Below are 24,224 nucleotides of genomic sequence, written 5' to 3' on the forward strand. Positions count from 1 at the left end.
ATCAAGTCCAATTCTCCCAGAAATACCGTCCAGAAATGGCCTAATTAAACCGAGCAAAAGGTGCTTTTCTGACCTCATCTTTGTCATTAAAGCACAAGACTCTGATTGCGTAAGCTGACTAAAGCTCATGTACTCTAAGTAGCTGTGAAAGCAAGAAGTACTTTATACCTCACTTAATTTTGCTCTATCAATATAGTTAGGATCTTTACGTCAAACTGCAGCTGTTTCCTAGCAACACAGTTCCTTTTAAAGGGGAGTAATTAACATCATATTCTCCTTCTTAGAGAAGATACTGTATTTTTTTGCACAAATGAGCATGGATGTGAAGATCCATCACGTCTTTCCTGATTAAACTTACATCATAAAATAGGAAAAGCACTGACTTTCTTTTTCATGTTTGCCCTTTACATTGAACGAAGATTGTAGAAAGTTACTAGTAAATGCCACTGGAAGGACAATGTTTCATAATGTACAGATGTGAAACAGCATGCTGCATTGTTCTCATGCATTTGCCAATCAAATTTGACATCCTCTTGACATGTAGATGTCAAAAGTTGATCAGTGATTTTACTTTAAATCACATTTAAAAATGCTTTTAAAAGTGACAAACTATTCTTAAGGGCCTTACCTGCTGCTGGGAAACAGCAGAAGTGACTGTTGGAGCTACTGTGGGTAGTTTGGCGCCCTCTACAGGACTCCATTAAAGGAATCATGGATTCACTGGGGGTTACAGCCAGTTTGTGACCAGACTCTAACTCTGATTGCGTAAGCTGGTGGTCTGAAATGGAAATGAAGATGACATCATGAGTATTTAATTGCCTCTTGAGACTTCTGTCATTGTTATTCAGCTGAGAAGTCAATATCTGATCCTAAGATAAGGACCTCAGTGGAACAGAGGAGTAAAATGAATTAGGGGGAGTGAATATTTTATATATGCTATTCTAAATTTAATTTTAAGATTCTAAATGATTCATCTTGTCCATCCCTTTTATAGTGTCATTAGTGTGATGCCCTTTCACACAGTGAAGATAGGAACTGTAATATGCAACATGTTTCTGATCTTACTGTCTGTCCATAACTGTCACTGCCTTATCTCACAATGTGTTAAGTTCTGTTATTCTATCATCTGTTTCAATACTGATTTTTAACTTTATCTCACTGTCTCATCTGTCTCTCTATGTGGGATTTTATGTGCTAGTTTTGGTATGAAAACTGGTCCTTTCACTGTCAGACAAAAACACTAAAGGAACACATTTGATGAGTCTTTTCGTATTGATGGTACCATTAACCTTATACCTCTTACTGGATGAGTCAAGCTGAGCAGTGGGACTTAGTTGGTTTCTTTTTGTAAATCTTCTTGATTTGCTTAGTTTGAAGGTAAAAAGAAATTGATGCTCAGGCAAATATCAGGCTGTCTTGATGTTTGGACATGGTTTTGAATTAGTTGAAGCCCTTTAACTTTGGTAGTATGCTTTTTCCATAGACCGTGGATAAGAAGTGGACATGGCCTTTTGGTTTCCAAAATGTAGCCACTGCAGAAGAGCAATAAACATGCAATCTTTTCTTCCTTCTTCTTATTATTATTAATTTTTTTTTTAGGTGTGTGTGTGTGTGTGGGGGTTCTTTTTGACAAGGACATGATGATGAAAAAGGAAGGAAGACAGTGGGAAATGGCCAGGGGTGGAAAATAACTAGTTACTTTTTTGAGAAGGTTTTAAAATCAGTCATTTTACTTTTACTTACACACGTGGTCAAAATTGTTGGTACCTTTCTGTTAAAAAAAGGAAAACCCAACTTGAAACTGACAAAAGTTATAACAAATACAAATTTACTGAAAATTAACTAATAAAAATCACACATTGCTTTTGAACTGCGTTTCAGCAGAATACTTGTAAAAACAAACTAAACTGGCCTGGACAAAATTGATGGTACCCCTAATAAAGATTGTAAATAATTCAACCATAGGGACATGTTCAACTAAGGTGTGTCCTGTAATTAGCATCACAGGTGACTTTGAACTTGTCATCAGTCATTCTGTCTATTCATTGCTGAACATGGACCACAGAAAGCTAAGGAGACAGTTGTCCCAGGAGATAGAAAAAAAATGATAGACAAGCATGTTAAAGGTAAAGGCTAATAGACCATCTCCAAGCAGACTGATGTTCCTGTGACTAGAGTTGCACATGTTATTCAGAAGTTTAAAGTGCACAGGACTGTAGCCAACCTTCCTAGGCGTGGCTACAAGACAAAAATTGATGACAAACTGAAGAGACAGATAATGCAAATGGTAACCAAAAGGCCCAGAACAACTTCCAAAGAGATTACAGGTGAACTCCAAGGTCAAGGTACATCAGTATACTTTCGATAAAGTGTTGTACTTCTATGGGCACCTGTGCCTGATCCCGCTCACTGACCCGCTGGGTTTATCCAGACTTCGGAGGCAGCTGCGTGCGCCATGGAGGGTCAGCTGGGAGGATACCTGGAGAGATGGGGGATGGGCCTGGAGCAGGACTGGAGGATGTCCATCAGGAGGCCAGAGCATTGGAGAGTCAAGGTTGACGTGGCGAAATGTGGGACTAGCGTATGCTACCATAAGTGACTTGATTGTTCTTTTTATCAGAAATACATCATTTACTGAAACAAAAAATAACAAAATGGCAAATAAAGGACGTCTAAGCTCTGTGTAAACCATGTGAAGCTGGCCAGTTATTTGATTTTACAGGTACCACATGACGTTAAGAAGCACAACAGCCTGAGCAATTCAAATTTGCTCATTGTCCCTCCCATATAGATCTTGTCCACACAGAGACGAAAACGATATATTTCTGTTTTGTTTTAAAAACGTTTTCCATAAACACAGGATTATTTCAGGAAATGCCTGCATAAGTACAGAACCACTAAAAATGACTGAAAACGCTGTAGTATATATAACAAGCCTGTAAGTGGCGCTGTAACACTGCCAGGGCAATGCACCAAAAAGATAGAAGAATTTAATGAACACTTGCGTATAAAGCAAGAAAGGACAGGACAGGACCAGAGTGGCTCATCTGGAGAACTTAGAAAATTCTAGATGGGTCTGGCTGGTATAAAGGCAACAAGTGTCGATGTACAGTGGCAGTAAATAGATCATACAGGTTGCAATTGTGAGTTATGTGCACAAGCACTTATTGTTTGAGTAGCGTAATATCTTCCTTCTCTCTTCCTGCATCTCCTGACAGTAATGTTCTCCAACCAACAGCCAACCAGCCTCAACCAGAGAGGTCCATCTGTGTCCATCTAACTGGGAACTCAACTGTTGCACTAGTTGCCTGAAAACACTTCATCCCTTTGCCTGTAGAAAGTCAAGAAGATAGTAAAAATATAAAACGTATAATCAAAGGAGCAAAGGTGGCGCTGAGAAAGCTAGATGTGGAAAATAAAAGCTTTTGAGTGCTGGCAGGTTTCTGTTTGTTGTAAATGTGTAGTCCTAGTTTTACTGGTGAATCAGCAGGTTCTTGAGTGTTTAAGTAAAACACACAGTGTGGAAAAGAACAGAAGACAGAACCTTATTCATGCAATGATATATCCATCGACAATGTTCAAGCACTGATTAGTTTGTGTGAATGGATCTATATGCAAAGAACCCTTAATTAATACAATATCTATACTTGAGCCACAAATTTGCTTGATGCTGTGCTGCTAAAGAAAATCGGCAGTTAGATTTTCCTACTATATGAAATAAATCAGAAATTATGGAGCCTACCTCCACTGAAAAAAATACCCAAGCATTTAAAATGTTTCTTCTTCTCCTGACAGCTGTAAAAAACCTGGATGTGAACATTTTTAAAATCTGCATCATGATGTTGCCTTATTTTCACTGATGGTGTGAAAATAACATTAAGAATTTCTCCTTTTTTTGGGCTCATGCCGCCTAAGTAGGCACAAGTAAAGCCACTGTAACTTGAATTCTACTGCTGAACTGAGACTCAGCAGGTGAATGGTGCTCCTCTGGGTTGTTATGGATCATGACAATGTGTTTGTTGCTGACGTAAATGCCGCCCAAAAAAGGAAGTCTTGCTGTTGAACGCCAACTTCTGATTTAAATGGACCTACGGAAAAATTCCCATCCATTCCTAAAGGCGTCCAAGGTCTATCAGATGATGATGGACCAGAAGGTGCTAAGATTGGCTGTATAAAATAGGGATGCATATGATTAGCCTGCTAAAGGTTTTTTTTTTTGTTGTTGTTTTTGTAACGTGTCTATTTCTGATTGCAAATTTGCAACCACTCTGACTTGTCAAGTGGAGTAGCAAACTAACCATGCCAATCCCCACTTTGTCAAATGTAGTGACCAAAGTTGCTAAAGAGACTTTGGTGGGGATCAAAAAAATGATGATTCTGTGGACTAGGAGATTTACATTGATGTCTTGAAATCTCTCTTTTTCATAAAATGTCTTAATACAATTGGACATTTATGGACTTTACGTCCCTTACAAGATAGCAGCTTGGAGCAGTTGGAGACGAATGAGTGTCTTTATACTGTAAGTGTTTCTGTATGTTTTGTCCACTGACTCAACAGATAAGGACAAAAATAATTAGCTCCCTTTAAAAATGTGATTTTTAAAAAAATATTTCCCATGTGCTGTTAAACAGAGCAATTCATTTTGACACAGCTTTCCCAACATCCAAGTTTTATTCTGGATGCTTATATTATTTTACCTTGCACACAGAAATTAAATTGTTTTACAAAAACCAAAAACTACACGTGTTTAAATTATTAGCTCCCTTTAGAACTGACCTTTTTGTTGAGCCATGGCACAAACCACTGCTGGTCAATGATGGTCTTTAACTTTGTAAAGCTCAAAGCTTTGAAAATCAGGTTAAAACTAGGGGTTTATTGTCACATTTACACTCAGTCTAAAAAACTTCAGTAAGGGTTCGAGCTGTCACTGGAGAAAGCATCATGGAAAAAAACAAAGAAATCAGTTTATACTTGAGAAAAGTGTTGTTGATGCTCACATAGCCAGAGAAGGATATACAAAGTTATCACAGCGTTTCCAAGTGTCAAGAAATGGGGTGAGAAGTATCATCAAGAAATACAATGAGAGTAACACAGTCCAGAACAAGCCCAGTAGAGGTAGGAAGAGAAAGATTTCAGAGACTCTGGAAAGAAAACTAGTGAGAGATGTGTCTAAAGACCCCAGAACAACTGCCAAGACACTAGTGAATGACTTAGCCAAGTCAGGAACTGTAGTCTCAAAGAAGAACATCACTACAGCCATGCACAGAAATAGACTAATAGGTTGATGATTAAGAAAAACCCCACTTCTGCAAAAGAGACACCCTCAAGCCAGACTGAAGAATACTAAGGACATCCTGGAGAAGGACTATGAATACTGGAAGCATGTTCTTTGGTCAGATGAGACCAGACTAGAGCTCTTTGGACATAGAGATGTTGCTTATGTTTGGAGAGAGAAGGGAGAGGTGTATGACCCAAATAACACTGTCCCCAAAGTGAAGCACGGTGGTATTATGCTGTGGGGATGCTTCACTGCGTCTGGAACTGGAAATCTCATAAAGGTGGAAGGAATCATGAAGATAGAAAGATATGTGAAGATTAAGAAAGAAAACTTCAAGCAGTCAGCAGCAAAACTGGATCTGGGTTTTCACTTTGTCTGACCTTAAACATGCGTGGCTTCAGGTGAAGAACTACCTCCAGAAGACCAAAGTGAACATTATTGACCCGGCCTGCACAAAAGCCTGACTCGAATCCCATTGAAAATCTGTGGGGTGAACTACAACCAAGGTCCATGCCAGAGGACCATCAAACCTGGAATGAAAAAGAAGAATGGGCAGAATTTTTTCATAGGGGACAATAATTTATCTCTCATTTCTACATAAGAAGTAAACGCATTCTCTTGGTTTTTAAAGGAAAGCTAATGGGTGACTCCACTTATTGAAAAAAGAAGTCAGATTGGAAATTGGCCAACATTTAAGATGATCTATCACCTCAGAAAACAGTTCCCTAATGCTTTTTTGGCAATGATGTCTTTATTTCTTAAGGAATGGAGATCTTATTTTGCAAATCCAGTGTAAATTCAATGACACAGTCTGAATAAGAATGACAAGATACCACTACTGTGACTTGTCAGTTAGAATGGCTCTGTTGTAACGTGTAATACTTTTTCCTGCCCAAAAAAGACTTGTAGTTTCAAAAACCAAGTCAGCAAAAGCCAAAATGACAAAAAATAAACCCTGCAAAAATGGATTCACAAACCAATGACTGATGCAATGACACCACTGCTACTTCTGTAACTCGGTCTGTGGTTTTGTCACATACATTGTCCCTTATCCACCACCTGCTTGCTGCTTATCATGGTGTTACCATTACATCAACCATCCAATATGGGCTGGAGCCGGAGACCACAGGGAGAGCTTTAGGCCTTAACTCCCCATCTGTCCATTGTGGATATGTCTGCTTTCAGCTCCTCTCTCTCCCTTGCTCTCTCCCTTTGACTTCTTCTTCCCTGGTGGAATATACTGCAGCCCTTTTTATCAAAGATGTCTAATGCTTTTCGGTGCACTGACATTGCAGGGAATGCAATTATGAAGCCCTTTGTGATTACTGAGTCTGTATGTAGCATCATAAGGGGGGTTTATGAATATAATATGCCCTTTCTACTATTGTACTTGGAGCTGTATGACATTTCACTGAGGGTATTTAGGCATACAGTACATGAGGTGTTGGATATGCTATGAAACAAGACAATTTGGCATTTGGGGAAACCTCTCCGGGCTTCAGCGTCAAACCTTGCAAACACGATGATGTCATAGTAAAACACGGGACAGGGTCAGACAGGAAGGAGTGAGAATATCTGTGTTTATCTGTGAGAGGGTTATGGCTTTGGTGCAATATTCTGCTCTGGTTGGCATCACACATGAGCAAATCTCAAATGGAACAACATGTATTTTTTTCCATCTCACTGCCTTAAACGGCACAAAGCAGCCAGTGGCCACCTGTAGAAACAGTTCCACTGACAAATGTAGCTCAAAGCTTAGTCTCTTTTTTTCCCATCTAGGTATTTAAATCATCTGCATCATGGTTGGAATGCAGCATTTGAAGCGGATGACTACTTAAATGTCTCTCTGATGAAGAGGAAAGACTTGTCCTGGGGGAATTGTGAGATAGTAAAAGCATAGGCACGATCATTTGAAATCAAAGGCTTTTAATGCTGCAATTACCTTTCATCTGCACAACCTGAAGAGTCTTTAAGGATGCTGCTGAAATCTGCAACATTCTGGGTTTAAAGCACTCATGAGAGAATACAATTATTGGCCATCACTCAAATATTTAAAATGCAGTCTTCCTGCCAAACCTGCATGCGTTCTATATTATAGGGCACAACCAAGCATCCCCCCTGTGCTGCTGTTGACGAATGTTTCACCTAGAAAATAGGTCACCTCAGAGCTGCAAGACAGATTTTAGAAGGGGTGAAATATAAAAGTGGGCAGATGATTTCGTTTCTCCGTGTTGTGATTCGTTTACGGTGCATTAATGTCTTGCATGTGGCTTATCTGAGTCCAGCTGGAGGGAAAGAGGTGATGGATTCAAATGCATCCAGCAAATATGCTCTTGATACTCCGCCTGACTGCAGTTTAACCCTTTATAGGACACTTATAGAAATACTTTGAAATTCAAAATTTACATCTCATGACTTATTTTTTTTTTTTACTTTTGTCAATTTTATATGTATATGTTTTTACATTATTATGATGAAAATCATGGTCAATTTAGTTACCATATATACAGTAGGTCTGTTACCCCTTTATAGTAAAAATAAATAAATAAATAAATCCATCAAGTGTACATGCATAAAAAAAACTTTATTTATGAAGAAAAAAATGTAAGGAGAAATTAATATTAACTTACACGTTTAATAAATCGTATTTTTTTCATACACATAATTATTTTTGAGGTACATAATGACAATTCAAAGATTAATCAACATGCTTTGCCATAAAACTTGGGACATCAGAGGTGGTGAGGTTGTCTTTAAATTTTTACCTCTTTTGGAGGAAAGACTTAACTGGGCTCAGAATACTGTATAGGTAACGGTGGTACCACGTTTTATCAAACAAGCAACTTTAAAAAACCCAAATAATGAAAAACTAAGTGAATTATAGCTGAGATACACAATAAAAATAAAAACTGATTTATGTAATTCAAGCAGAATAAAACTGACTAAAATCACAAAAAATTCACACAAATTATTTCTTTGTTGTCAAAATGTTTCTTTGCAATAATCTTATACTATTGGAAAGCCTGTTTGTTTCCCCTTTAAATGGCACCACATTTTTAAGAGACATGCATTTGTGTGATGAGCAGCAGAGCTGAGTATGTTCTCTGCCAATCCAAAACAGCCTGCTCTGCCCTTCACAGTCAGGCTGACACTGCTTGCAACACTGGTTGCCCTGGTGTCGGCAATAGTACACTGGAACCTGAACATGTGGAGGAATGTTATGTTTAGTGATGAGTCCAGATTCTGCCTTTGGCAGTTGGACTGCTGGACTGACGTGGGGAACACTATGCTGATTGCTGCACTGTCAGAGTAAATCTGCAACCACTGCAACCCTCCCATATCTCCACAGTCTGGGACCGGACTCTATCCTCCAAGATGACAACACTCGCCCCCCAGAGTGGGTTTATCAGAGACTACCTCAAGAAGTTGGGAGGATGGAATGGTCTGACATTGAACACTTGTGGGATCCGTTTGGGTGTGCTCTTCTCGCCAGAGTGATCGAAACAACCACATTGGTTGACTTGTGACGAATGCTGGTTGTAGAATTGGATGCCATCCCACAGCAGGAGGAAGTACCAGACTGTTGTGGCTGTGTATTGTTCTTCCACACACTATTGAGGCTCCTGTTTGTTCAATGAATACATGTCTAAATTGCTAATACGTCTTGTTTCCTCAGACTTCAATCATCCAATCCACCAAACACCAAACAAGAGTCAATGGCAGAGAAGATCTGACAAATTTTTCATGGGCAAAACCCACATACTCAGCTCTGCTGCTCATCCCACAAATGCATGGTTCTTATAAATGTGACACCATTTAAAAGGGAACTAAACAGACTTCCCAACGGTTAATATTTATGGCCAAGAAGCATTATTACAACAAAGGAATAATCTATCAACACTAATTTCTTTACTGCTTGTGTTAGGTTTATATTTTACTATTTATGCAACTTATTTTTCCTTTTAATTCCACAGGAAAACCAAAAGAAAACAACAAATAATGTCAAAATTAATTTAAGCAGAAATGTGACATTAGTATAAAGTGTGAGTTTTATCATCTTATCATGGTTAATTATGATATTACGGCCATTGTTTAGGACTAAAAGAGACTTTAAACTGTATTTTGCAAGTTCTGGAGAAAACAGGAAGGTTAAGATGCTCTGGGCCACTGCTGATTGGTCAAACATTGATTGATCTCCTCTGATAGGCTAAGAAAAATCAAAGTGGTTCTGCTGTATTTCAGAGTTGGGGGGAGGCCATGAATAATATCAACCAAAGAGACCATTCCACATAAAAAGACCTGACTCTATTTAGATTTCCACACGAGGACACAAAATCATCCTCAGCGCACTCTTTAACATGGACAAGTGTAAGATCTCAGAGAAAGGCAGGCCTTTGCTCAGCTCTTAAAACAAAAGGCAGTTCTGACAGGCATGACGTGTGTTTCTATTCTACAAATGCTCCCTCAGACACCAGCGTGTTCCCTGGATAGCTGCACTTTGACACGCTCAGTATTCATGGCAGTAGGGAGCCTGTTGGCAGTATTTACACACATAACTGGGGTGAAAGGAGGTAGATTTCACAATGAGGTGCAGTGGTTCATGGCAGCTGGTACCAAGCAGCTGTCAGAATCCAAAAATCGAAGTCCTTTGTGATGGTCCCTGGTGAGACATCAGGGTCGGTATCCGTAGAGTTTGAATTGTCATTGAATTCATTGAAGTGGCGTGAAGTCACCTTCACATCTGAAGCTTTGTAAAACTCGTCACCAGCATGTCAGACAGTGTACAGCTCACATCTCTAGCCTTAGCATATCTGTACATTCAAGAGATTTTTGTACACAACATGACTTTTAAGGACACTATCCACCATGGCAGTCTGATTAAATTCTCCATGAGTCAATGTATTCATTTGTCTATACTGTCATTACGGAAAGCTGTCCATTTTTAACACAAGAGAACTTCCCATTAGCCTATTGATCACCCGTGCTCCCGAGTGATTCGTCCCAGCTCAGATTGATTCTGTCAGGTCTGTTTTGGTGAGACAGCACAGAGTTAACATGGCATGCTAATTAAGCTGTATGAACCCACTTGACTAATTAAATGCCCCAATACTTGACGTCAAATACAATCAACCTCTATTGATTTCTTTACAAAGTATTATGAAGCCATGCATCAAATAAATGGACAGTCTGAAGAGGAATACAGCAAGGAAAAACTCTGCCGCAGAATGTTGTAACATTGGTATTTAGGCAGAAAATTATTCTCTCACATAGGCCTTTGTATTCTCTAAGGAAAACAGCCCATCGACGAACCCTCTCAACTCTTGCTGCTCTTTTGATCCAGTTGCTGCCATGGCAGCCTCCAATCGTTACTATCCTGTTCTGTAAGCTTTCTCAAGGTTGTTCTGAGTCTTTTCTGTCTCTTTTGCCTTGTCCGTTTCATGCTCATGCCTGATTGATTGATTTTTTTGTGTCTCTAAGGTGTGGGGTCTATCCAGCTTCACCTGATTCCTCTGATGTAAGGTTCTGCGGGAGCTTTCTTGGTTCATTGGTGATTATGGCAAGTTAGTCGACCCCCAGAGAAGCTGGAGGCAGGGTTGCCAACTTCTGTGCATAAAAATAAGGGACGTCCCACACTCCTCAGGACCACAGCCACTGCAGGTCAGTGCCACATCTAACTATTACTACTCTTTTTAGCTTTTTTGTGTAGGCCTACTCATACTTTTAGTTATTTTTTTAAACTACTGATTTTAATCACATCATTTTTGGGAAAAAAATATTGTATTTTTGCCATATTTCACAGTATCTAACAAAAACTAAGACTTAAAAAATGGTGGTCCAAGCTTTCCAACACCACTGACTTATTATTTTTTTTTCTATTTAGGTTGATTTGCAAAGACACTACACTTCAATTTGAGTACATTATTTTTCAAGTCTTTCCTCCACTTTAAATCAAAACTTTAAACAGCAATGACAGCACAGCACTAAAGTATTGCTAATATTTGTCATATGTCCATTTCAGGTACTAGATAATAATTACATTTTTGAAATTTTGAATGAAGAGATCAATAGGTAAGTACTTAAAAAAAAAATAACTTCTACATCATAACGAAAAATACACAGGAATCTCTCCCAGCAGTTTTAATCCAGGCAAAAATTATAAGGTAAAATATTTTTATTCTCTAAGGACTGCTTGATTTATTCATAAATGCTGTTTCTGTCAGCTTGGCTAAACTTACATCACAGTTGTATTCTTCTCATGGGGACGCGTGGCATCCGAAGCCACGCCCACTGCTGCGTTACTTCTCTGAGCTGAGAGGAGCTCACAGGCTGACAGACAGATAAACCTCATGATTCATGTAGTTTGTGAAGATTTATGATGTCCCATGAATAAAACTACCATCAAAACAGACTTTAAAAGCTATTATTACCGTATCAGTCGCGGGAGATGTTTAGGTAATAATGTGTCTGTGTAACTCTCTGGAAGCGTTTTACATCTGTCAGCCCACTTTGCTCCACAAAAACAAAATTGAAAGCACAAACTGCATTTGTATTTTTACTCACTTTCACGGCTGCTGTCCGAAGTGTTTAATTCTCCCGTTTACTTCCGGGTATCTATAATCGCTCCAGCTGCGCGAGTATTTAAGGCATATGGATCGTGATATGGATACGATTTTTTTTTATGTTTGATTTTTTTTTATAAGTAAACTTTATTTACAATCAAGAGGCATGACAGACAGCATATCATGTACAGGAATGTGACTGACCATTGATCAAGCCAGGAGTTCAGCTGATTGTAGTGATCGCTCTTTAAAGTTTTAAACAAAATTAATTTCTTTCAGAATCTGAAAAGTCTTTGTTGCTCTGTTGGTCTTCACATATTCAATCGAGGTGCAGTATTGTTTGAGTTCATCAATGAAACGGTGAAAGCAGGGTTTTGAGGAAGTCCACTTAGATTTAGTAGTATGTATGTGGAATTTACCAAGAATTATAAGCAGTTGAATTATAGGTTGCATGAACAGAAAGATCTTCAGACTCAAAATATAACATAACACTGGGTACATTGAAGTGTACATTAGTACACATTTTTCTGTTTATATAGTCTGTCATATTTGTCCAGAATTAGTTTGTGTTCAAAGTGAAAAAACAGGTGAATTTTAGTTTCCTTCTCTGAATTGCAGAATACACAGGAGTAATCTAAGTTGAGTTTAAATCTCTCCATAACTTCTTTCACAGGATAGCAAAATCTTGGAAGGTACTGTGAAGTGTGTTAACTTATCTACACTTTTTAGTAAAAGGAAAGTGGAGGCCATTCATTGTGTTTCCAGCGGTGCTTTATTGCTTCTGTCAACAATGCCGTACAATAGTCTGTTGCTGTGACTACAGTGCTGTGCGTGCGTGTGCTAACTGCAATGAAACATGCTACAGATACTTCTTTCACTTTGTTAATAATACAGTATTAAGAACACAACATGCTTTTTTCCACAGTATATACCCATGATAGAAGACCAAAAGAACTTTGCAGCAGAAGGTGTAACACAATTCAGAGTGTTCCTAATATGTTGATTACTGCATGGTTTCTTTTTAATGTCAGTGTCTCCTATAAAGATTTGCCTGTGTGCAAGGACGTTTCCTTCCACAAGATTACAGTGTCTTAAGAACTGAATTACACCACTGGGAATTGCGTCCATGATGATAGTATATTCTTTAGGTGAAACTGGTAGTTCAAATTTTTGGAGATATTCTAGGTATGATAGTAATATGCCATCTTTGTTTAGTAATTGGCCAACTAGTAAGATTCCATTGTCATACCATGAGCGATAAAACAGTGATTTATTTTTGTGTACAACATCTTTATTATTCCAAATAAAGTATTTATGAGGACTGAAATTGTGTTTATAAACTAATGTCCAGGTCAAAAGGGCTTGTCTATGAAGATTGGCCAATTTCATTGGGATTTTTTTTAACTGAAAAGTTACATTTAGTAAAAGATATGTAGATGCCGTGTCCGCTCAACGTTTGCTAATGTTAGATAACTGGAGGCAGTACTGTATTAGCATTAATGTCGTTTTCCTGCTTCAGTGTGTGCTGTTCATGCTTATTATTGACCCTCTGCATGTTTGACCAGGCTCCACTGTGTGCTTGATCTGGTGTTGTTGCAGGAAAAGGAATTGTGAGAAGAACTATCGCATGCCAGTCAGAACCTCAAAGGCCTTTGACAGGCATCCTTCTTGAAGGACTGGACATTGGGTCCCTTGGTGTTTCTCATGATGATGATGAACTTAGGCGGGATGCCAGAGTGTGCCATCTGTTCCACATGATCAACTCTGTCAAATGTCTCCTCAAAATCAACTAAATTGATAGAGACAGGATCGTTGCATGCTATGGATTGAATGATAACCAGAGAGTGGTGATTGGGCACCACAAGTTCAACCATTTGAAACTGGTATTGCTGAAAGAACAATGCTAAAGCACTATCTACTTGGTGATTGTTGTGTTTTTTCGTTAATCATGATTAATCACAGCATTTATTTAGTTTTACTAGTTTTTAGATTTTTAAACCTTTTTATTACCAAGTGTTTATTTTCATTATTTTAACTTTATGTAGGCTACAGGACTTTGAAAGTGCTTTTTACTAAAAAAAAAAATATATATTATTATTATTATTATTATTATTATTATTATTATCTATAAATTAACATTTAAAACACTACCATTTACTTGCATTTTTGGTTGAGATAAATTAGTACATGTATGATGCTTAAATGAAGAAATGTTAAACAAACTAGAGATTTTAAACTTGTGTGTTGTGAGTAAATCAGAGTGTCTTAATTCACTGAGCAATATTATATATAAAATGCAAAAGAGCCCAGAAGACAAACACATCAGTTACAAAATAACTTCTGCTGTAAAGTGAATGATCGGGTGTGCTGTTACCCCGAGGTAGCTGTGGTTGCTGACTGATGTCCAGTGGTCTCTCATTAGTGTAATAAATGCAGCTCAAGCCAGCTGCTCCACTTTAGTTGCCTTTTTAGCTGTCATACAGTTTATGGACAGTAGTTCTCGTAGGTGTTCTATGGTACAGGTCATCCGAGGCAACCCGGATAATGTCTTGAAGTCTCTTGTTGTCAACGATGTTGATGGTCTGCAGTCTCTGTCAACCCATTAGCAATCGCATAAGTTAGCTTAGATGTTGTCGTTTGGAGGTCAAATCCAGGTCTGCTGGACTGCGCAGGTGTAGCTTGGCATTATGACTTGATCCCGTGTTGTTGTTAGCTTCTTTGCTAACATTATCAAAGATGCGTTTTGCCTGGAGGTGGTACTTCAGACTCGTTGCACTTCGATGCAAAGATAGTTCATCACTGCAGTATGTACACACAACTTTTGTTTTATCCAGAGAAAAAATACATTTTCAAATAAATATTTTTTCTGTGGCTCCCAATGTACTCACACTCAGTTTCAATGACATTTTTTTCAAGGAAAAAGCAGACTCATATTTTCAGGTGAAATCAAAGAATTGTTTTTATCATGAACAGAAAGGCCCCTGAAAGAGCAACAACATAATTCGCTTTTCTTTTCCCTTTTTTTTCGCACTCAGCAGTATTCCCACTGAAGCGTTAATAACAAATACCATGACCTAAGCGAGTACAAGCGGGTTCTCAATTTAGACCCCCTCTACAATGTAGTGATTCCCAGTTTAGTATGCAGTGCTCTAGCCTCAGTGTCTGAGAGTGTAATTATCTTTCTGTAAAGAAGGTAAAGTGAAGCCCATGTTGGCCTCTGTGTCCTTGGCTGCACTGGAGCGGGAAAGAAATCTCTAGAACAGATCTCATTCTGGGTACATTCATTACAGTGTACACATTGCAATCGACAGACAATGAATTACATTACTAGCTCAGTTTTAAAGCACAGGTAAAGGGTGACAGAGGAAATCCTTTATTTTAAAGCAAACTTGGTTAACATTACGGCCAGTGGATCAGGGCTAAATTACACACCAGTCCAACCTTTAACACTCAAAGGGATTTTAGTAATGACTGTTTGTATCTGCGTGAGGCTACAACAAACATTCAGATAATTGGTTAGAGATACAATAACAGTGTAATTATTTTCTCTGTCTGCAGTAGATCATGGGACTGATTCTGCGTGAAAGTCTCATTTGAATCCTTGTTATCTTTTGCAACATAGCACGGCCAGTAGCAGTAGCAGAGAGCAATGAAGTATGGGTAAAGTGTTGTGTATGTGAATCAAATACAAATGCCACTCCATTCAGCAGGACAGAGTTTGCAATGGATATACAACCAAATGAAAAAGGGCCACAATCACTTTAGGCTGAGTTGCGAGCAAACAAATTAATTATTTATGAACAATGAATATTGCATATTGCTCTCAAAATTGTTGTTGCCTCTCCTTCATAAGCCGGCAGATTTGATTTACAGGGTTGGATGTTCACTTCCATGGACGCTGAATTCTAATCACATTTTCTACGTCAGCACACACAGAAAGGAGAAGCAGCCAACAAGCAGAGGATACTCATGGCAGAGAGTGATAAAAAATGTATGATGGATGTTTTTTTTTTTTCAAGATATATGTTTTAAATTATTCACGTCTAATTCTCCTGACATGCAACATAAACATGATCCATCCATAGCAGCCAGAAAAACAGACGTTTCTACCTCAGTCCCAGTCAGGTCTATGTGTCTATCATCTGCAGCCAATAAGTGCTCTTTCTTCTGCAGGATCACATCATGTTGTGTCGCTTATTTTCACCCAACACTGCCGCTCTGATGTGCCCACTTTAAAAAGTAATCGAGTGGTCAAACAAAGCTTAAAGCCGCCGCTGTGTAACCGTCGGCATTGCCATTTTGTGCTGTGATTCACATGTACGGTAATAATGGCTCCAACATCTGCTCACCCAGGTGTCCTTTAAATTGTCTTGTTTTGCCATTGGTTTAAAACTGAAAAGCTCAGTGCATGCTGTGTTTTATGCCTGGCATGCTTTCAATCTGGTTTCAATATTACTGAGAGACAATTTTGAAAATATGAGCAAGCAATACAGGCAGATACTTGAAACTTTAGAGGACTCATTTATGATAATCTAACCCTCTTCTCTTTTTAAAATTGTAAAAATATTTCCATGATAGGCTGCATCCATACAAAAAAGTCTTGTCTCTAAACAACACTGTCCTCACATAAGAAGTTTTTAGTTGCTAGCCATCCCTCTATAAATGTTTGGGGTCACAGGGGATAATGTTAGCCTAGTGTTATTCGACAATAGAAAGGTTCTCCCCCAGGAACGGATCTTCTATCTATTACAGTGCTAACACATATGAAAGGACAACAGTATTCACACCTACAAGCAATTTGGAGTTTCCGCTTCAGCTAACCTGAATGTGTCTGGACTGTGGGAGGGAAATCGAGCAGCCAGAGGAAGCCCACACAAACACTTTGAAAACATGTGTGTTCAACAAATACAGACTTCAGCTGGTAATGGCAGGTTCACACTCCAGACCAAATTTGTCCATGTCTTTTTCATTGATTTAAGATAATTTTTAGGAAACAAACAAAAGCATGATCAGCCCCATTTGATCAGTGATGGATGTGACATTGAGTAAACATACTAGCTGTAGGTTACAGAAAATGCCTTGGATGAGTTGTCCCTCCATATTACAGTGAGCAATTTTCTTTCTTTTACTTTGGGGTATTTGTAAAAAAAAGATTTCTCCGTGGTTGTTTTGTGCTTGTTAAAATTCAGTTTATATCAAGAATGATATCAACATACCCTGGCTTTCATTTATTAACTGTGTCTATTCTAACATAATTCAAATAACAGAATTTGGCTTTATTGACAAAAAACACTTAAAAACCTCTTTAATGTCAAGGTGAAAAAATATTTCTAAAAGGGAAGGTCGATTAAATGAAAATAAGACAATGAAATAAATTACTCAAGCTCTGTCAGGTTGCACTAATACCTGTCATGAAAATCCCTTTTCAAATCAAGCAGCAAATTCTCCATCACACTGAGTTCTGGGCTTTGACTTTGCCTCTCCAGAACATTCACCCTGCCTTCAAACCATTTCTGTGTAGCTTTCGCTGTGTGCTTCAGGTCAATGTCTTGCTGGGAACTAAATCTTCTCCCAACCTGTTGTTCTCTTGCATACTGAATTACAATGTCCTGCAGGATTTTCCTATATTTTGCATCATTCATTTTACCCTCTACCTTCACAAGCCTTCCTGGGCCAGCTGCTGATAAGCATCCCCACAGCATGATGGTGCCACCACCATGCCTCACAGTGGGGATGGTGTGTTTGTGGTGATGCGCAGTGTTTGTTGTTTGTGAAACTTAGAATCTTGTCTCATCGACAGAATCATCATTTTAACCTTAACAGACCAAAGAACTTTCCTCCACTTGAACACTGAGTCCACATGCCTTTTGGTGAACTCTGGTTGAGATTTAATGAGTTTTCATCACCGGTGGCTTTCTCTTTGCCACTCTCCCGTAAAGCTTTGAGTGGTGAAGAACCCATCCAACAGTTGTTGGAGAGTCTCTCCTGTCTCAGCTGCTAAAGCTTGTAACTCTTTCAGAGTAGTCATAGGTGTCTTGGTGGCCTCTCTCACTAGTCTCCTTCTTGCATGATGACTCAGTTTGTGAGGATGGCCTAATCTAGGCAGATTTACGATGAGCCATATTCCTCCCAGTTCTTAATGATGGATTTAACTGAACTCTGGAAAAAACTGGATTATTCCTTTGTCTTCAGGGTATAATGGTTGCCAGGAATACATATTACCAGTGACTGGATCCTCTAGACACAAAAAGCTTAAGGAAGCAAAATCATTCCGTAAATGAGCCAATAGTATGGTGGCATAATACTGTCAAATTTCGAGAGCAAATATTAGATCTATGCGTGCAAATATGAGATCCGCATGAACGGCTGCAGAGAGGCCACACGTGTGGGTCAAACATTCGCGCATGTAAATTACTTTTGCAAGAGCTTTCACAGCATTCGCGTGCAGAATATCTCTAACCACGCAAGCAATATTGTGGCCTGAAAGAGCAAAATCATGCCTTGAGCGCACTCAGAATCTGAAAGAACACACAGCTACTGTCAATGCTCTTCTGCTCTCGAAACCTTAACCTGCTCGCTTGCGAGCAGAATTTCTTTTTGGCAGTAAGTGGGCGGACCCAGTTGCCATCATATCCCTAAATGTAATTGCTTACGGTCCTCACCTCCTATGTTTGGCTGTTGTCTGTGTGTCGGCCGGTGTCACAGATTAACTGGTCAAGACCAGTTTGTATTTACCTTCCAAATAACGCTGAAAATGCAGTAATATCGGCCCTTTTTTTCTATTATAACAATTTATTGGTGCTTGTGGGGATATTAATGTCACGTGCTAACTGTTTGGGGCCGTCAGAAAGTACGTTTAAAGACTTAAATACCTGGAAAGAAAATATAGGTGGCTGTGCAGGTGCTCGTTAAAGACAATGCAAACAGAGGTGACACGCCGTGAAAACTTCTTGTTTTAAGTGGAATATTTTTGTACAAGATGGTTGTGGTTATGAATCGCATGCATTAAGGAATGTTTATACTTATACTTAGTATAAATGGGACACAAACTTTATAAGGGATTAGTTCAAACACAGCAGGTAAGTTGAGTAGAAAGACGTGCTGTGTTAACCTGTGATAGCCTGCTGACTCATGATAAATTCCATGTTTAGTTATGTTTGATTAAAGAAAATGTATAAATGTTCAGTCTATGTGGCAGCACGTAGACATTGGTTTGTGCCATTTAGCGTATCCGTGCACAACGGACAATCTTTCCCTTCCCCTGTTATTTATAGAAATATAAATGATACAGACCACTCTATGGATTTTATTGCTAACATCACCCGGCTCATACAGTGTCATAATGGGGATTTCTGTTAAATACAACACAATGAACCCCTGTCTTGTAGAGATGGAAATGCAACCACCGCTGTGATACGATTTTGGAGATAAGGAAGTCATTATTTACTTCACTCTTTCAATGAAAATATGAATAATAACAATAACAGTATAATATGATAACATATCTCCTTTCACATTGACATTATATGGAGCCGTTACTAAGTGTTAACTGCTGCCTCCTGTGTGATGAGAAAGGCAGCCTTGCCTGTGAGCCTGCACTGAGGGCAACAGACCCAGCCTTTACCCTTACAGATCTAAGAACACGCTTACGGATCTGAGTACAAATCGTGCGTGGTACAAGTGTTGCAAAAGTCACGTGTGTATGACAGCCAACTGAGAGGCGGATTCTGAACCAAAATGAACTAAGTCCACAATTACAAATTGGTCTACATATTTGCAGATTAGTGCACGCATTTGTGGATCTTTGTACAAATTTGCAAAACTTTGCACACATTTGCAAATCTTTACACGCATTTGTTGATTTGTGCACAGATCTTTGTACGCATTTGCAAATACTGTTGCAACAATAATAGCTCCATAAAAGGACAACAATTCTCATTGTAGATACACTTTATGGACAAAAGTATTTGCCCACCTGACCGATACACTTAGGCCTTGTCCATGAATGAAACTATTCGAAACGACTGAAAACCCTTTACAGAAATTCACCAAAAACAGAGAAGAAAATTATGGATTAAGTACACTGAAAACTTTTCTTTTACCCAAAACTTTCTCCTGGCTGCTGTTCTGGTTGCACTCTGCAATGAATCTAAGAACATGTGATGTTAGCTGTTCTCTATGATCATTTGTTGCTCACGGTGGTAGTAGAGGATCAGAGGACACGAATACAATCATGTAATCTGCCATTATTATTGTTATAGCTGGGCTCAGGCATTGAGCTCATTAAGAAGGCTACGACGTAATCGTTTCAGGAGAGATGTGCTTGGCTGTTCACACGGAGACAAAAAGGTTGGCGTATACAGATTTGTTGTCAAAAAGTAGCCTTTTTGGGCTCCCAAAACACCAGCTCCATGTGAATGAAACACAGAAATGATACGATTCTCTTGCTTCTCTTAAAGTCTCCCTAACAAGGACTGTAATGACATTGTAAATTCACTCTGGTATGTTGTTGGCTTCCTTTTTTCAGCAATGGCAGCCTTCACTCTTCTTGGAAGGTCTTTCACAAGATTTTAGTGTGTTTCTGTGCCCTATGAGGCAATGATGTTGGACAAGAAGGCCTGGCTTGCACTGTCGGTTCCAGTTCAAAGGTGCTGGATGGGGTTGAGGTCAGGGCCCATCTGAAGCCATCAAACCATGTCTTTATTGTCATTGCTTTGTGCACTTGAGCACAGTCATGTTGGAATAAAAAAGGGCCTTCCCCAAATTGTTGCCACAAAGTTGGAAGCATAGCATTATCCAGAATGTCTTGGTATGCTGAAGCATTAGGCTGGCCTTCACTGGAGAAAGCCTGGAAAACAGCCCCATACCATTACACCCCCTCCACCAAACTTCACAGTTGGAACAATGCAGTCAGGCAGGTAATGTTCCCATATAGTGTTTACAAAACAGCTATCTTTGATTATTTTAACACAGACTAGAGGAAGATAAAACCTACAGAGCTATTTTCTTCTTGTTTCTATCCTAACAAAGACAAATAGTTTCTAGGATCAATAGAAACTGATATAAACAAACTAAGCTTTTCTTGACTGAACATCAGTCAAATATTGCTGCAGGAATGGCATGACAGCAGAAGCCAAAATATATCCAGAAAGACAGGGCCTTAGGGAATGATGTCTTTGCAATGTGTCAGGAAATTTCAGGAGTGAGATACCGCTCACTTCATGGCAGGTGATGGATATGCATTTGACTAGATAGTTTTTTTTTTATAAAATGAGAAAAGCTGTCTTTAGACTTAGCTTCAACAGTTGAAGAAAGCTTTGTTCATTTAAAGCTCTGTGATCATGAATTCCACAAAGCTCAGTGGCTCAATGACGCTGTTGATCAAAGCCATGTTATATTAAGCTGAGTTTTTGTAGCTTCAAATAGATGATTAATAATACAATATTATCATAAATATAATGTTTACACCTAATACAACTCACGCATTTGTTATGAATAATTAAAAGAAAGCCTCGGTTTATGCCTTTTTCATGTGCTGGGGGAATGTCTGCTGGAGTTTGTTGGTCTTTCAAGATCTATTTTATTCATCCTTTGGTTAAGTGGGCTTCTGGGGGAGTGATATGAGCCTACTTTAACATGCTCTGCCAACATCTCAAATATTCATGATGTTGTAAGTTCCTCAGTAACAGAGAGCTGCTTAACCAGAATGTTGAAACCTCATCACACGGCACTCTCTCGTCTGAAAATTTAAATCCTCAGCCAAAGCAACACCTGGGATGTGATCGGCTTCTGGTGCAGAGCTGACACACAAAAAAGGGGGACAAATCTAATTCAGCAACAAACTCCTTTCATGCTTTTTTTGTGTCTGTAGAGGCCTTTTTTTTACTTTGTCCAAGCAACTCAGGAAGGCCTCATTTTCATGATAATGGAAGTTTGTGGATTTAAGTCTCACCTGTGGATTTTGAGGTCTATGAAAAGTCTTCCTCTGGGGCTCATTATGAAATTAGATCTAAATAGCATCTGATAAAGATGATGGGTATTAGCATGTCTAAGTACCATCCAGCATGCATGTGGGAAGAAAACTAAAATAAGCTCAGATTGTGGGAAGATTTAGTGGGATAGAACATTTCAATCATCTCCGTTTTCTCACTAATTACGTACTTATTTCCTATCTTCATTCATCACATTTTCCGGCTGTCGTTTAATTGCCAGGCAGGCATCCAACGCTGTAGATGTATATGTTGCTAATAGATGTAAAACAAGAGCAGACACTGAGACATAAAAGAGGATATAAATGCAGAACTTGTTACAGTATATGATTTGGCGGTTTGACAGACTGCACCATAATCACGTGTGATTATTCAGAACCTGATTACTTTGACTTTTTTGATCTCCTTTAACATGAGTCGCTAATGAGCTGACATGTGCCTTTGCTGGGTTTGATGTGAGACAGAAATAGCTGAGCTGACATGTGCCGGAGAATGAATCTGCCATTGACTTAAGTGTGTAACATATAATCAGATAAATCATTTTCATATATAATCTGATCTTTTTTAAAAACAGCCTTTGCTTGTGTGGTGTTGATGCTGTGTGTCTTCAGTCTAGTGATTATCTAGTCTAGTGATATGATTACATCTTTAAGGCTTTAGTTTTATTCTCTCTTTTTTAACAAGTGCTGCCTTTGATTGGCAGGTTAAAAAAATGAGTCCACAAGAAGTCGCAGATTTGCACAATCCTCCACTGAAGCTCCATTTGGTTTTGCAGAATTTGGTCCGTAGCCTTAAGCTTTAAGTGAACATGCAGAAATGAAATGAACAAAGAGTATAGACAAATGTATGTTATGTGGAGTATGGATGTAACAGTATCAAAATGATAATACCTCAGTAACAAGTCCACAGTATGGTTTTATTGCAGAATTAAAAAAATCTCCCAAAACAACAGATGAAGACTTGAAAAAAGTGATGTCAGCCTTTATTAAACAACAACTGCACTTTAACTATATGTGCAAAAAAAGTGCCGTAGGTGTGCATTAGGCTTAATCTCTGAGATTGACGTTGTACAACAAGAAGTGATGCACTTACTTAAAACTTTACAGCATCTTACCTTTTCTCCCTCTTGAAGTGGCTATTATGCCTTTCCAGTGGAGCTACCCATGCTTTAATAGCCCTTACAAAAGCTTCTCTAGTGAGCCTGAAACTTGGGTGATTTTCCAGGATCTTCAAAACTTGAATTCACCCCAGTAAATCAGATTTTGAGCATCTTTTTATACATTTTATTAATCCATTGCTTCTGCCACTAGTGGCTAATACTAAAAGCCATTCTGTATCCCACAATACTTTGTAATGGGCTCTGACAACCAATGATAGGCTATTCTAGTGGTCAGAATGTCTTTATATCCATTTTAAATCTATTTTTGAACATTTTTGGATGCTAGCTTGAATGCTAACTGCCATACTGTTTTCCCAAAATGGTTTGTGAGGGGCTCTCAACCAATAGCAGGCTGTTCCATCGTCACGTCATGCTTTTTCAAACACTGCACGCATTAACACTCAGGTCCTGGTGGAGACGGCCTGAATAGCCCATAATGGAGAGCAATAGACCCAGTACAAAAAAAGCACAATGACTTTTTTGTAGATGGAATATTTTGAAGATATTTTGTCACAGAATAAATTAATATTTGTGTATTTTTTCAGTCCTCGAGAGATGTGAGAACACATTTGAGCAAAAAAAACAAGAGTCTTAGTTATTATCAAGATTCAAGCGACATTACTGCAGCAGGAATATTCTTAAAGCCCCGGTTGTCCTGAAAGAAAGGATGTTTAGAGCTTGACTGTTCAACACAGGGTTGATGTTTTACAAGCTTTTCAAGACAAAAAGTCCAGGAGAGACTAAATGGTTAAGAATAGCTTAGTGCTTGAGGGGTTGAAATATATTCTTATTCTGAGTCTCCAGCATGTTTACTAACCTTCCAAAAACCTTGGTTGCCCTCCACTGAAAACATCTGTAGGTCTTTGGTGACATATATTCACTGATACATGTGATCTGCTGGGCCTGAAGAAAGAGTAGTTATACAAAGGTTTTGCCAGCTTGTTTTGTAAAATCATTTTCATCACGATGCATGTTTAAACGTATGCCTTTGTGTCTGCATAGTCCTACACCAGCTTGTGAGTGTGTTTCCTCTTAAATGCCTGCATCTGAGTTGAAGAGTGTCTGGGGTTTGTGTGCGTCAACATGATAGTGTGTCCCCTGAGAGCAGAGCCAAGCAGAACTGTTATGTGAAGTGGGGGCGTAATTATAGTGTGACGCAGGTTCAATGTGCTGCCCTCAGCACTGCTGACCGAACACTTCTAATGGGACATGCAGGTGCCAAAGAACACAAGGAGGG

This window comes from Cheilinus undulatus, linkage group 14, assembly GCF_018320785.1.
Source record: "Cheilinus undulatus linkage group 14, ASM1832078v1, whole genome shotgun sequence".
Classification (NCBI taxonomy): domain Eukaryota; kingdom Metazoa; phylum Chordata; class Actinopteri; order Labriformes; family Labridae; genus Cheilinus; species Cheilinus undulatus.